Here is a 6,022-nt window from a genome sequence, read left to right as displayed (position 1 = left end):
ATTTGAACTCTGGACCTTTGGAAGAGCAGTTGGGTGCTCTTACCCACTGAGCCATCTCACCAGCCCTTTCTTACTGATCTTAATTGACTTTATTTCAGTTCTACAGCCAGCCAACAGTCTGGATCAGAGATGGTTGAGAGTGCTCCCGGGCACTATTAACTGCAAATACATATCATTCACGCCCACTTCTGGACCTAAAGGTTGGAGCGCTCTTCATCTCACTTGTCATTGATCAGGGACTTTTCCATGCCTGTTTGTTCCAGTGTTTATGAGACATCAGAAATTATCTATTTCCCATCAAAGCGGAGCCCCCTTTTTGTTTGTGTATGCTGTTGGTGATGAATCCCATATCTTCATGCATCCCACCACTGTGCTATAGCCCCCAGCAGGAAGCCCCATCCTGAAGGGTGGACCATGAAGCAGATGCTTAGTGGTGGACTATCTGAATGGTGTCCCATTCCATTGTTGAAGGACTCGAGCCTCCTTCGGTTGAGTTTTAGTGATGGGGTCTTTGGTTCTCCCTGAGGCTGGCCTCAGACTTACTGTGTAGCGGAAGCTGGCCCTGAACTCCTGCTGCAGCCTCCTGAGTCATAGGACTGCATGCCAAGCATATTATTTAATTCTTTGGAAATGCTTATTATTAAAAATTCTATCTTTGACCAGTGGCATGTGCCTTTAATCCCAGCACTGAGGAGGCAGAAGCAGGTGGATCTCTGTGTGTTTGAAACCTGCCTGATCTACAAAGCAAGTTCCAGGATGGCCAGGGCTACACAGAGAAACCCCATCTTAACCTTCTGCTCCCCGACCCCAAATAATTCTATTAACCTGAGCTGAGGAGATGGCTCAGTAGTAAAGTGTACTTGCTGCTCTTATAGAGGACCCAGGTTCGGTTCCCAGCACCCACATGGTGGCTCACAATTGCCTATAACTCCAGTTCCAGGGATCCAATGCCTTCTTCTGCTCTTCTCAGGCATGTGGTACACAGAAATATGCTCATAAAGCATACATGCACATAAAAATCATAAATATTTTTAAAATGCTTGATATATATAAATATTTTTGTTTGTTTGTTTGTTTTTGTATTTCAAGACAGGGTTTCTCTGTGTAGCCCTGGCTGTCCTGAAACTCACTCTGTAGACCAGGCTGGCCTCAAACTCAGAAATCCACCTGCCTCTGCCTCCCAAGTGCTAGGATTAAAGGCATGTGCCACCACTGTCTGGCATATATATAAACATTTATATAATATGCATGTTCTATAATATACTCTATATTTGAAGTATGTATTATATGCCATAAAATAACCAGGTCTGAAAGATAACCTCCCATTTTTATTTTTTAATTGAAAAACTTTTTTTTTCCTTTTGAGACAGAGTTTACTCCATAGCCTGGACTAGAACTTACTATGTAGCCCAGGCTGGCTAGTTCTGTGGCTAGTAAGACCTTGTCTTAAAACCAAACAGGATGGAGAGATGGCTTGGTTGATAAAGTGCTTGTTGATCAAGCATGAGGATGAAAGTTCAGGTCCCAGAACCCACACAGAAGCCAGACATGGCAGCATGTCTATGATCCTAATTCTGAGAGGCAGAGACGAGTAAATCCCAGGGGCTCGCTTGACAGCCACTCTAGCCAAAACTGAGTTCCAGTTTCAATTACAGTCCCTGTCTCAAAAAAGGATGAGGTGGAGAGTGATAGAGGAAGGTGTTGGATATTGACGTGTGTAGGGGTGTATGCCTGTGCATATGTACATATGTATGCCTGTACACATATGAGCACTCATGCATGCACCACTCCCACCCACCCCACACATAAAGGAAGCAAGTACCAAAAAGGAAGATAGAACACTGAACTATATACTTTAAAATATCTCATGTTGGGAGCTGGTGCGATGGCTCAGTGGGTAAGAACACCCGACTGCTCTTCCGAAGGNCCGAAGTTCAAATCCCAACAACCACATGGTGGCTCACAACCACCCATAATGAGACCTGATGCCCTCTTCTGGTGCGTCTGAAGACAGCTACAGTGTACTTACATATAATAAATAAATAATAAATAAATAATCTTTAAAAAATATCTCATGTTGGGCTGGAGAGATGGCTCAGTGGTTAAGAGCACCGACTCTTCTTCCAGAGAGGTCCTGAGTTCAATTCCCAGAAACCATGTAGTGGCTCACAAACAACTATAATGGAAGCTGATGCCTTCTTCCGGTATGTCTGAAGAGAGCAATGGTGTATTCATAAAATAAGTACAATCTTTTTTGTTTGTTGGTTTTGTTTTGTTTTGTTTTGTTTTGTTTTGTTTTGTTTTTCAAGACAGGGTTTTTCTGTGTAGCCCTGGCTGTCCTAGAACTCACTCTGTAGACCAGGCTGGCCTCAAACTCAGAAATTTGCCTGCCTCTGCCTCCCAAGTGCTGGGACTCAAAATACAGTGCTTGTCTGACATGTGCATAGCTTGGGCTCTCATCTCAGGGAGAAAAACAAAACCAGAAGTGCTGGAGCTTGCTTGATGTTGCCCCTGCTAGAATCACACTAGGCCAAGGCAAATTTAATCTTTTCTCTCTCCTTTGAAAACTTATACTTATTGATGAGCATGATGGGGAGCAGAGGCCAGTCTAGTCTAAATAGCAAGTTCCAGGATAGCCAGGGCACATAGAGAGAAACTATCTCAAAAACAAAACAATAAAAAAATATACATTTATTTATTTATTTATTTATTTATTTATTTATTTAATATATGCCTATCCTGTGTCAGTGTCACAGCATGCATGTTGAAGTCAGAGGACAACATACAGAAATCAGTTCTCTCTTTTTACCAAATAAGACCTGCAGATCCAACTTGGTCTTCAGACTTGGTGGCAGGTACCGATCTTTACCCTCTGAACCATGTTGCTCCCTTCCCCTTTTGAGGCAAGGTCTAGAACTCCCTACATACAAACAGTAGGCTGGCCTCAAGCTCCCATCTGAGTGCTCTGGTTTAAAGGCATTTGCCACTATAACCTCTCTCTCTTTCCCTCTCCCTCTCTCCCTCTCTCCCTCTCTCCCTCTCTCCTCTCATTTCTCTCCTCTCCTCCTCTCTCCTCTCTCTCTCTCCTCTCTCTCTCTCTTAAACAAACAAACAAAACCAGGGGCCTAGCAAGAGATAGCTTAGTTCTTAGGCATAATCTACTTGGTTCTTACCCAGAACCCGAGTTAGGTTCTAATACCCATCCCAGGTAGCCCACAGCCACATGTAATTCCATCTTCAGGGGGTCTAACACCTTCTTCTGGCTTATGTAAGCACTTGAACTCATGTGCACATAACACATACACATAATTTTAAAAATTTAAAACCCAACAAAACAGGTGCTCAAGGAGACGTCAAACTCATTATGTGTGAGAATGATGTTAAATTCTGATACCTCCACCTCCCAAGTGCAAGGATTATAAGCAGGGCCACCATGGCCAGATTTTTTTGGTTTTTTCAAGACAGGGCTTCTCTTTGTAGCCCTGGCTGTCCTGGAATTCACTCTGTAGACCAGGCTGGCCTTAAACTTAGAAATCCACCTGCCTCTGCCTCCCAAGTGCTGGGATTAAAGGTGTGCGCCATCACTGCCTGGCCAGATTTTTTTTAATTAAAAAATGTTTATGTAGTATGGGGTGACATTAACATACTACAGTGTATCTGTGTAGGTCAGAGGACAACTTGCAGGAATGACTTTTTTCTACTGTGTCAGTCCTGGGGACTAAATTCAGGTTATCAGGCTTGATGGCAGTCTTTGCCAACTGAGCCATTTTATCAGCTCTCTAATTGTTTGAGACAGGGCCATATGTAGCTCAGCTTAGCTTCAAACTAGCTATATAGCCAAGGTTGTCTTTGAACTTTTGCTCCTCCTCCTCCATCTCCCAAGTGCTGGGATTACATGTCTATACCAGTATGCCTGGCTTATCTCTGATTTAGATATTTTATAGATATGTGAATTATAGATAGTTATGGTCATCAAACTAAAAGTGATGGAAAGGAACATAGAATTCAGATATATAATATCAAAATACAAACGGATATATAATATTATATATGTGGTTTTTTGAGATAGGGTTTCTCTGTGTAGCCCTGGCTGCCCTGGAACTCACCAGGCTGGACTCAAAATCTTAAGATCCATCTGCCTCTGCCTCCTGTGTGCTGGGATTAAAGGTATGGTAGCACTACCACCTGGCATGCACATATACATACATATATATACATATACATATATATAATATATATATTTGAAAAAATAATATTTATTCCAGCCTTAAAGGCTGGGAGAAGCTGAGGAGGAGGGTGACTTCAACCCCATAGGAAGACCAGCTAACTAACCAGGACCCCTAAGATCTCTCAGACACTGAGCCATTAACCAGGTAGCATACACTGGCTGATATGAGGCCCACAACACATATACAGCAGAGGATTGCCTTGTCTGGCCTCAGTGAGAGAAGATGCATCAAACCTTTGAGAGACTTGAGGCCTCAGGGAGTGGGGAGCTCTTAACCGCTGAGCCATCTCTCCAGCCCAAATATATATATATAGTTAAATGAGCTTATGTTAAGATGTTACATTGCGGGCTGGAGAGATGGCTCAGCGGTTAAGAGCACTGACTGCTCTTCCAGGGATCCTGAGTTCAATTCCCAGCAACCACATGGTGGCTCACAACCATCTGTAATGAGATCGGATGCCCTCTTCTGGTGTGTCTGAATACAGCGACAGTGTACTCATATAAATAAAATAAATAAATATTTAAAAAAAAGATATTACATTGCTTCACACCTGAGCATTTGACAGTTGCTTTATCCTTGAGGTTGGATGCCCAGCAGCTGGAAGAGTCACCCAATGGAGAGCCCAGAACTGGTGGTAACTCAGTCTGTAAGGGTAGGCACTTAAGCACTCACGGTCTGACACTGAAAACCTGGAAAGTTCCTGGAGAACTTCTGGTCTGCAGTCAATGATAGAAGCTTGAAGTTGCTGGTTCTGATATCAATAAAGAAATGGGTGGTGACAGCAATGCAGTAAATCAACTCAGTGACAAGGGTGAAGATCAAGTGAGCAGAAGATGGAGAATCGTACATATTCGTGTATTCTCTGTGGTCTGGTGCCCTCCACATTTGGGGTGGGTCTTCCCATATCATTTAAGGCCATCAGGTACAATTCTCCTCTCAGGGCATCCTAACGTGTGGCAACTTGACCTTCAAACCGACTGTCACACTGCACAAAGGCAGAGGGAGAGACTCAATCCACAAATGTGTTGACAGTGTTGATTTGAGAGTTTGAATTACCTTTCTGATTGCTAGGATTAGAAAGAAGTAACTTAAGGGAAGGCAGGTTTATTTTGGTTTGGGGAAGGTATGCTGGGAAGAGCAGAAGGCCAGCTACTCACACAGCATCCCATCCAGGAAGCAGAGAGTTAGGAATGCTGAGGCTCAGCTTGCTGGTTCCTTTTCTATGCATCCAGGAACCTAGCCCATGGAATGGTGCCATCACATTTAGGGTGAGTCTTCCCAACTCAGTGAGCTCAATCTAGACACCCGCCCCTAACATAACATGCCCTGAGACTTGTGTCTTCACTGATTCTACATCCTGTCAAGTTAGCAACCAAATTAACCACCACGGCTGGATAGCTCAGTGGGTAAATGTACCTGGTGCTAAATCTAACAAAACCTGAGTTTCACTGCAGGAATCCACAGACTGGAAGGAGAGAACTGACTCTCAAAAGTTGTCTTTTGACCTCCACGTGGGCACCATGGTTCAAGTGTCCCACTCCCACAAAACAAAAACAAAAACAAAAACAAAAAAACCATGAAAATGTAATGTTTAAAAGCTAATAAAATGCCGGGGCCTGGCAAACACAGAAGTGGATGCTCACAGTCAGCTATTGGATGGAACACAGGGCCCCCAATGGAGGAGCTAGAGAAAGTACTCAAGGAGCTAAAGGGGTTTGCAACCTTATAGGTGGAACAACAATATGAACTAACCAGAACCCCCAGAGCTCGTGTCTCTAGCTGCATATGTATCA

The sequence above is a fragment of the Mus caroli genome, chromosome 2 (assembly GCF_900094665.2).
Source record: "Mus caroli chromosome 2, CAROLI_EIJ_v1.1, whole genome shotgun sequence".
Taxonomy (NCBI): Eukaryota; Metazoa; Chordata; class Mammalia; order Rodentia; family Muridae; genus Mus; species Mus caroli.
The sequence above is the reverse complement of the archived record's forward strand: the minus strand, read 5'-3'. Positions refer to the sequence as shown.